The sequence below is a fragment of the Molossus molossus genome, unplaced genomic scaffold (genome assembly GCF_014108415.1).
Source record: "Molossus molossus isolate mMolMol1 unplaced genomic scaffold, mMolMol1.p scaffold_m16_p_20, whole genome shotgun sequence".
Lineage (NCBI taxonomy): Eukaryota > Metazoa > Chordata > Mammalia > Chiroptera > Molossidae > Molossus > Molossus molossus.
The window spans coordinates 25,269,107-25,278,883 of NW_023425356.1; positions in this window are offsets into that span (position 1 = coordinate 25,269,107).

A 9,777-nucleotide genomic window follows, 5' to 3' on the forward strand; every position below is an offset into this window, starting at 1 on the left:
GCCTGCCCCGCCTTGCCTCAGGCCCTTTGAAGCACAGGTGGGTGGGTACAGAGGCTCAAAAGGGGATTTAGCTGAGACTTCTGGAGAAGTGAAGGGCAACGTCCACTCCAGGGAGCCCCAAACTGGAGCCAGGGAAGCCAGTATGTGCATGCGTGTGAGAGGGACTGTGTGAGCCAGTGATGCCGGTATCTTTCTTCCCCAGAACATTCGGGAGCAGGTTGGATGGAGCGCAGGAAGATTCAGGGGAGAATTGGGGTGAACACCCTAATGTGCACCTTTGCTTTCCAGCACCCAGAGCTCTTGGAGCCTCCACAGTTGCACTTTGCCTTCAGCCAGGTGATAGAGTATTTGAATTTTTCTGTGGTTTGGGGGCCATTTCAAGGGGACTGTGAAACACTCTCTGTAAAAGGGGGTGATGCATCTGAGTGGAACATGTACCTCACAATTACTGAGCCCCTACTTGGTGCAGGCCTTTGGAGTACTCTCAAAAATAAAATGTGGCCCTGGCTGGTTTGCTCAGTGAGTGGTTAGAGCATTAGCCCGCGGACCAGAGAGACCCGGGTTTGGTTCCTGCTAAGAGCACGTATCTCACTCGTTTGCAGTTTGTCTCCAGCCCTGGTTGGGGTGGTGTGGGTGGCAACCAGTCGATGTGTCTCTCTCACATTGATGTTCCTCTCTCTTCCTTCCTCTCTCCCTCCCACTCTCTCTGAAAATAAATGCAAAAATGTCCTCGAGTGAGGATAAAAAAATAAAAAAATAAAATGTGGTTAACTACCAGGGCACCGTCCCTAATCCCTCCAGACTGGATGCGGTCTTCCTTCTCTGTGGATGCCCTCACCCGTTCATACTCCAGCCGGTCTCACAGGGTGTTGTAAGGAGCTGTTCTTTTATCTGCTCACCCTAACCAGACGTGGCTGGAAGCCAGTGGCTGTGCCTTGTTCACTGCAAACAATGAGGCCCGTCAGGCTTTGTTGCCGCAGCATTGCTGGCCATGCTCTACCCTCCCTGACCTTCAGCCTCAGGCTACCAGAGCAGGATGAATGGCAAGTCTCCCTTTGTCCCAGTTTGCCTCAGTTGGACCCAGTCAGAGGCAAGAGAGGCTGCTGAGCCCTCAGCTAGAACTTGAAGGAGGTGGCAGGTGGCCTGGTAAGCAGGGCTGGGCCCCCAAAGGCTCCTGGTGACTCTCAGCAGGCCTGTCTGGGCTTCCCCTCTGGCCCAGCCTGGCCTCTGTGCCCATCCACTGATGCCCCAGTAGTCCAAGGTGGCCCAGGAGAGCTTGGGAAGGGACCCTCCCCCCACACCTGCTTTTATTTTTCTCCATCCAAACTTCAATGTCTTGACTTTTATCTGCAGCTTTTGAAGAAAGAATCCACCAAGACTTTAGTCTCCCCAACCCAGGGAAAAAGAAGAGAAAAAAAAAAGTCCTGAAAACAAAACCCCTACAACAACCTTAAAGTAGGAGAGATTGGTTGAAAGGCTTTAATCCCTTAATCCCTCTCAGATGGGCCTTGAGACACTAATGGTTTTCCTAATTATTCCTTCCCATTTTCCCATTGCCCTGTAAGGACTTCAAGAGAGGGGAATTCAGAGTGACTGACTGTGGGATGAATGGCGGGCTGACCTCCCCCTAAATCAAGCCCTGAGTCCAGACTGGCTGGAGAGGTGGGGGAAGGGCCAGGAGTGCTCCAGCTGGGGGCTAGGGCTTCCCTGCCAATGACACCCTTGTAAGGCAGGCCTGGGACAAGGGGGCTGTGGGGGCTGCCTGAAAGGTCCAGGTGTGGGACTGGGGTCCCTCGTGTGAATGGCCTATTATCCTGCCTAGAGGATGGGAATTGAGGGTCTCTTTGTGTCCCCCAGGAAAAGGCCCCTCTGGGTGATAATCACCCAGAGAGGGAGGTGGAGGTGGTGATAAGGGTCTTTATAGGGGGCCAAGCCTCCTCAGAGAACAGTTGGCCATTCAGCCTTCAGCCCTCCACTTGTCTCTAGCAGCCTGGGATCCCATGGCCCATCCAGGGCGGGTGGGAGCGAGGGGTGGGCCAAGCCCTCCCTGTCACTATGGCCTGCTAGACTGAGTTCAAGGGTAGCCTTCTACAGGAAATCACCCCCTGACCCCCTTTCTAACCCCCACCTAGTCTTGGGGATCGTAGGGGCCTTGTCTCATCTCCACCAACTCACTGAGTCTCTCTCGAGCCAGACCTGCCAAACTTGGACTCTGTCGCATTGATCAATTTTAATGAAATGCTCGCAGGGGTCATCACTCCACCTACACACGCCCTGTAGAATAAAGGCTTCAGACCCGATTCACAGATGACAAAACTGGGGCTCCAAGCAGTTAAGAGACTCATGTAGCCCTGGCCGGTTTGGCTCAGCGGTTAGAGCGTCGGCCCGCAGACCAGAGAGTCCGGGTTTGGTTCCCGCTAAGGGCAACCTCAGTTGCAGTTTGTTCCCAGCCCCAGTTGGGGTCATGTGGGTGGCAATCAGTCTATGTGTCTCACTCATGTTGATGTTTCTCTCTCTCTCTCTTCTCCTCTCTCTCCCTCCCGCTCTATCTGAAGATAAATGACAAATGTCCTTGGGTGAGGATTTAAAAAAAAGAGAGAGACTCATGTAAGGTTACACAGCCAGTAAGGGCAGAGCTGAAATGAGAGCCCTGTCATCTGGCGCTTGCCTCCCCAGTGACCATATCGCTGGCTCCCTCAGCTGGCTTCCTGGTCCCCTTTGGTCTTTGCTCGAAGAATCACACCCTCCACGAAAGGAGACAGGAGACATCTGAGATTTGCTTCAAAACAACACGGGAGGCAGAAGTGCAGGTTGAACAAGATTGGCAGTTGTTGAAGCTAGATGATGGAGAGGTGAGTCTTCATTAGACGATTTGTCTATTTTTGTATCTGTTTAAAATTTTTCACAAGAGAAAGTTGAAAAAAATCTGGCCTTTCCTAAGCACTTTATTTATTTATTTTTATCCTCACCCGAGGACATTTTTTTCCATTTTTTGTTCAGATAGAGTGGGAGGGAGAGAGAGGAAACAAGAGAGAGAGAGAGAGAGAGAGAGAGAGAGAGAGAGAGAGAGAGAAACATCGACATGAAAGGGACACATCGAGTGGCTGCCACTCGCAGGACCAACCAGGGCCGGGGACAAACTGCAACTGAGGTATGTGCCCTTAGCGGGAACTGAACCCGGGTCTCTCTGAACTGCAGACCAACCCTCTAACCACGGAGCCAAACCGGCCAGGGCAGCACTTTATTTTAAATTGCAGTTCCTCACTTGACCCCGGTCCGGTCCTCCATGTCCCTTTTTGTGATCTCTTTTTCTCCAGATCATTTATCACCATCTAACACTCGATGTATTTTACTTATTTGCTTGGATTCTTGTTTGTTTCCCCACTAGCCTCAGGAGGTTCGAGGTCCTGGGGTCTGGGTGTACAGGCAGGTGCCCCCGAACACAGCAGCATCTGGCGCTTGGAGGCACTCAGTACGTGTTAGCGAAGGCACAGGTGACCTGGGTTTGTGTTTGAAGGCTCCTGGCTGAGTCACCTTGAAGCAGAAAAAAAGGTATCCTCTTGGCTTGGGTTTCTAGCCTGTGGGGTCCCTCAGCACCTGGAGCCGCAGCCCAGCCGACCAGAGAGCCCTTCTCTGGGACCCCCAGGCTGGGCTAGGCCCCTAACTGGGGCATTAGGCACCATTCACTTCTCACTTTGTTGGCCCTGCCCACAGCCACTGAGTCCTTTTGTCAGAGGGGCCTGTGAGTGTGACAGTTATTACCACAGGCCTCTCTATTCCTAGCCAGAGCACTAACGAGGAGCCTGTCCTAGCCTCGCACATTCGGTAGAGTCCCTCCATTTAATAACTATAATAATAACAGCCACTGCTTTTGAGCCCTGCATCATGCCTGTGCGTGCCAAGCACTTCACATACATAACCTTAATTCATTCCCCCCACAGCTCTGGCATATAGCTATTGTTTATGTTCCCATTTTGCAGATGAGAATGCTAAGACTGGGTGAATCAGAGCTCCTTTATCCTCAGCTTGGCCGTACAGGGGTAGGAAGGGCAGGGATGCACCCATGTCCCAGATGAAACACTGATGTGCGGAGGGATGTGGCCTGTAGGAGAACACTCAGCAGATTAGCAGGGCCCACAGCGAGGCTGGCAGCAAGATTTCCTTGGGCCTGGGCAGAGAAAGGCAAGCAGCAGTCTCCAATCTCCTCAGAGGTAGTAAGGAAGTGGCCAGGCCATCACTGTCTCCACTTACAGGGGCAGATCCTGGCTCAGGGAGCATCAGTTACTTGCCCATGTGCACAGGGCTAGTGAGGATCCAGGTGCTCTGCCCACAACACCCACTGGATAGAGGGGATGCTTCTGCTCTCCAGCCAATCTTGCAAAGCTCTTGGAGGACCTGGGCAGAGGGTAGGGTACAGCAACCAGGCCCAGCTGCCCTGGGAGGAGACAGGAGTGGGGTGAAGAAGGGGAGATAGAGAGAAGGGACTGAAATTCCTGTTTCCTCTCAAATGAGGAGTCGCAGAGGTTCTTTCATGCTTTGGGGCTTTGGGGTTAAACACTGTCCTTCCCCAGCCTTTAAAAAGGTGTAATAACTATTATTTTAAATTAAATTTATTTCTGAAGAAGTAATTTTTTCACTTCAAAGGCACAAAACTTTACAGGCACACGAAAGTATACTATACAGAAGTTTCCTCCCTGCCTCAGGCTCCACCACGCAGCTCTGGTGGCCAACAACCAGGGTTCCTAAATGTGTGCTAAGCACCCTGTCAGCCAGGCTCTGGGTGGCCAGAGATGACCCTTACTTCTCAGGGGAGCCCAGGGGACGAAGGGGAGAGAGGGATCTCTCAGGAGAGCAGACAATGAGTGAAGGGATGGCTCTCCAAGGAGAGGGAACAGCATGTGCAAAGGCTGAGCGGTGTGACAGCCGACACTTTCCTGGTGCACTTTTTGTAGGAGAGGCCACACCACCCCGGTGAAGCTGGGCTCCCAGAGCTGGAGGCCTTTGGGCTGCAACCTGCATGGTTTTGGCCCTCAGCCTGTGCTTCCCTTCTTCAGTAGGACCCATGGTATCTGCTGGACTGAGCCCTGCTCTAGAGAGAGGTATCTCCCCCTCAGTCTAGTCCTAAGGGAGACCTATTTTATAGTGTGATTAGGAGGGTTAAGTAAGTGTATACAATGTTTCATATAACGCTTGACACAGAGTACAGTTTTAACTAACATTTGCTGTTATAATTATTCTAAGAACACCATAACCATTCCCTGTCTCGATGTCCCCTCTCTATGGGCACCTATGTGTTCTCTTTGCTCATCCCTGGCCTCAAAGCTGTCTTCCTCCGGCCTCCCGTTATTCTGCTGTGCTGCAGCCTTATCTTGGCTTCTCAGGGAGGGCAGTGGGGGAGCCTACTGTGACCCTGTGAGCTGGGGTGTTCAAAGTGAAGAAAAGGCTTTCACTCCTGGCCCCTCAACTCCTCCTCTTCTCATCCACCCTCCTTTAAAAAAGCCACCCCCTCTTATTACCAAGCCCAGAGGCCAGGCCCTGGAGAAAGCCCTGGCTAAATAAAGGCAGCAATTAGATCATTAGCACCAGCCCCAACCCACCTGCTCAGAGTCCCTCAAACATGTTTTAATTACAATCCCTTAATCTCCTTCAGATGGTGAGGCTGGCTCTAGGGCTTTTGCCCCAACAGCCCTTTCCCTCCCTCTCCCTCCCCAATTAAGGGGTCCCCTCAGCAAAGAGCCCCTTTCTCAGCTAACGGCCTCCCAGCCTGGGAGGAACAAGATCATGCACAGATGGTGACCAGTCCACCTGAAGTTCCCATAGGTGTAGCTGCAGCAACCCCCCCCCCCCCTCCAAGCTGTGTGGCTCCTGCCTGGGCACAAACTGAGATGCCTGGGACCTTTGTCATTCCCTTGGTCTGCTCTTGTCCTGATTTTTCTGTGTTTTCTGGGAAGCATCTTCCCCTGGCTCTTTCATGGTGACTTCTATTTTTCTGTCACCACACAGGACACCCTGTCCAGGCCAGCTGTCTTCCTTGGCAGTTCCGTCCAGGAGCCACCAGGTTCTGTTGCAGGTGGAACTGAGTCAGAGCCCTGACAGGCTGTCTCCTGGTGGCAGCCCTATAGTGACCTCCGGCTGACCTCAGCAGCGCGCAGCCTTTCTCCCGGCCCTTCATGCCCAGTCAAGCCTCTGACACTCTTAGCCACATAGGGGCTGGCAGAACATTGGGTGGGCCTCTATCCCTGAGCTTCAAACAGGGCAGAGGTAGGGGGAGGGACAAGATGATCCAGCTTGTGGCCCCGTGTGAAGCTGAGCCTGGATGAAGCTCTTTCCTGGGAAAGTTCTTTCACTAATTGACTTGCAAATGCCTCTCATAATTAGTGCTAAGGATTTCTAGGACCCCATCCTGGAGGGTCCTTTTGGGGGGGCAGCCTGTTCCTCTCCCCTCTCTGAGGTCGGCTGGGCTGGGGGTGGGCAGAGCCGGGCACCGGTGCCCAGCTGCTGTCCAGCGTTCCCACGGCTCTGGTGCCAGCATGTAAAAGGCGAGGTGGCGGTGGGGGGGAGGGGCAGGCAGGGCTCCCTGCCATCCTTCAGCTGGGACCAGGGCCAAAGCCCTGAGGCTCCAGGAAATGACAGAGCTGGGGAATGGGCAGTGGCAGTGGGTGGGGGCTGGCTGGCTATCACCCCCAGGAAGGAGAGCCCAGCTCCCCCAGGAAGGAGAGCCCAGCCTGTACAGGGGCCTGGCATGGCTGAGCCTCCAGCACAATGAATGGGCCAACAAGGGGCCTCTCTTCCCCATGGTTTCCCCACAAAGGCCTTGGCTGCACCATTGGATGGGGGGATGCTGGGGCCACTGGAGGAAGAGGAGAGGCTGTTCTCAAAGACACTCCCACCCCCAGGCTCTGCACTCCCAGGAAGGGGGCCTGGGCTGGGGGCCCAGTGCCTTGGGTTCAGGCCCAGTTTGCTCTTGGATCTGCTGAGCAAGGAGGGCCACCCTCCAATCTACTGGGCCTCAGTTTCCCCCACCGGAATATCCCTGGCATCCTTCCCAGCCCTGATGTCCCCCTCAGAATTTCTACCCACACAGCTATCACCAACAGCCCCATCCCACCCTCCACTGCCCATTCTCAGTCCTCTGCAGGTCCTATCTAATTGATGTGCAGCCAGACCTCCCCTGAGGGTGTATCAGCACCCCTCACCCAGACACTGCCCCTCGACCCTAACACCCTCACCTCCCTTCAGGTCAGGAGGAGCTGTTCCAGTCTCTGCATGCCAAGGAGAAGCAGGAAGATTCTAAGCTGTGGCTGCCTGTCATGGAGTCAACAGGGCCCTGGCATTTGCCAACTATGTGACCTGAATGTGTCTGTAAGCCTGTTTGGGCCTCCTCTGCGAAAGGCCTCACAGGTTATGTTCAAGATTCACTGAGACTGCAAGTGGAAGTCTCTGTGTAGGGACTTGGACGCTCAAAGTTCTTTTTATTCCCGTCTCCCTCCCAAAGCTCTTGGTCAGTCTGCCTGTTTCCCTGTGACTGAGATGCTCTTTCACCATCTACCCCCATCTTTTTTGCTTGAGTCTCCCAGCAGTTCCTTTATAGTTCCCATTTCATCTCCAGAACTGGCCATTTTCCTTTGGTAAGTCCTCCCTACAGTCTAACCTATTACCAGTTGCCCCTCCCCAGGCCTGGCCCCTTCCCAGTTGTCCTGCAGCTGGGGCCCTGAGGGAAGGGGGTGGAAGTGGGCGCTATGGTAACTCTGAAAGAGAATGCCCTCTCTCCTCATCTGCATACAGACAGTCTCATTTGCATACAGACAGGTCTCATCTGCATAGGCTCAGTAGGACTCTGAGAGCACATTCCCAAGTGTCCCTCCTGGACCCCAGTCCTGGCATCCCTGTCTAGGAAGGGGTCCCCCCCCCCTACTGCCCCTGTCTGGGTCCCAGTCTTTTTCTTTCCAAAAGGCAGTCCACCCTCTGTCATTCCCCTTCTACCTGCTGTTGCTGGTGCCCTGCTTTCCTTTCCTGTGCTCAGTGGAGTTCTTCCACCTCCTTGTGCCTGCTCCAACTCCTTCACCAGGGCCTCCTTTCCAGGCCAAGAAGGAGGCCACTAGTAGAGACAGAGGGCTGGCCCCAGTCACTAGGGCCAGATTAATGCTCAGGCTCTGAAGTCCAAACAAAAGCAGGGGGAGGGAGAAGGCAGCCCTGGGCAACTTCCCTCATGCTGACCCCAGGCCAGTCTCCATTCACCTCTACTTCCCAGGGATCAAGGCGGGTGGTGGTGAGGAGGGCCCCCGGAAGTGGGGGAAGTGGGTCCTTGCCAGGCTGGGCAGCGGGAAGGTCCCTTGCCAGGCTGGGCAGCGGGAAGGTCTGGAAAGGAGGTCTGGGAAGCTCAGAGACACTCCCCTGGGCCTGGAGAGCCTGGGGCTCAGCCCTTAAGTATGCCACACTGATGCAAATGGAACTGCCTCTTTCTGGCTGCTTCCTAGGCTTCTATCAGCCCTCCTAGACAGTCTTTGTGGGAACGCTGGGGGTTCTTGGCATGAAGCTTAGGGGAGCCTGAGAGTCTTCTCCTGACAGGCCTCCACAAGGCTCAGGACCTGGACACAGATAGGCCTTCCCCTCTGTCCTCATTTCTTCTGTAAAATGAGGAGCTGGGCCAGACCAGGTGGCTCTTAATGTGAGTCTCCTTCCTGGAAACAGGGCCCAGGTGCCGAGCCGGCATTCTGTATGCAGTTTCAGCAAATGTAAGGATCCCCTGAGGTTCATCTTGACTCAGGCTAGGAGTCCTGGTCTAGAGGAGCTAAAAAGCTGTGATCAGTGTTTAAGTGGGAGTGTAGACACATTCTTTTTTTTTTATCCTCACCTGAGGACATTTTTCGATATTTTGTTCAGATAGAGTGGGAGGGAAAGAGAAAGAGAAACATCAACATGAAAGAGACACATCGAGTGGTCACCACCCACACGACCCAACCAGGGCCGGGGACAAACTGCAATCGAGGTACATGCCCTTAGTGGGAACTGAACCGGGGTCTCTCCAGACCGCAGGCTGACGCTCTAACCGCTGAGCCAAACCGGGCAGGGCTGTAGACACATTCTTAAATGCATGTGGAGTATTTCAGGGAAGACACATGCACCAGTGGTTGCCTCTTGAGACTGAGGGACAGAGGTGAGTGGCTGGAGACAGGGATGGGGAGACATACTTTCCCTTTTGTACTGGTAGGATTGTACCATGTGTATTTTCATAAGCTTTTTTTTTTTTTTAAATCCTCACCCATGGATATTTTTCTTTCTTTCTTTTTTTTTTTGATACGTGCCCCTAGTGGAAACTGAACCCAGGACTCTCTGGTCCGCAGGCTGACGCTCTAATCGCTGAGCCAAAGCAGCCAGGGCAGATATTTTTCCATTCATCTTCAGATAGAGTGTGAGGGAGAGACAGAGAGAGAGACACATTGATTGGTTGCCTCCTGCATGACCCCAACCAGAGCCAGGGACCTAACTGCAACCGAGGTACATGCCTTTGACTGGAATCAAACCTGAGACTCTTTGGTCCTCTGGCTGAAGCTCTAACCACTGAACCAAACCAACCAGGGCATAAGCTTTTTTATTTCGAAAAATTCTAGGATTCAGACTAGAGTTTCATGGAGGGGTTGTGGTTAGATAAAAGGAAGGACTCTTTATTATTTTTTATTTTTAAAGATTTTTTTATTGATTTTTTTACAGAGAGAGAGGGAGAGGGAAAGAGAAAAACATTGATGTGAGAGCGAAACATCTATCAGCTGCCTCCTG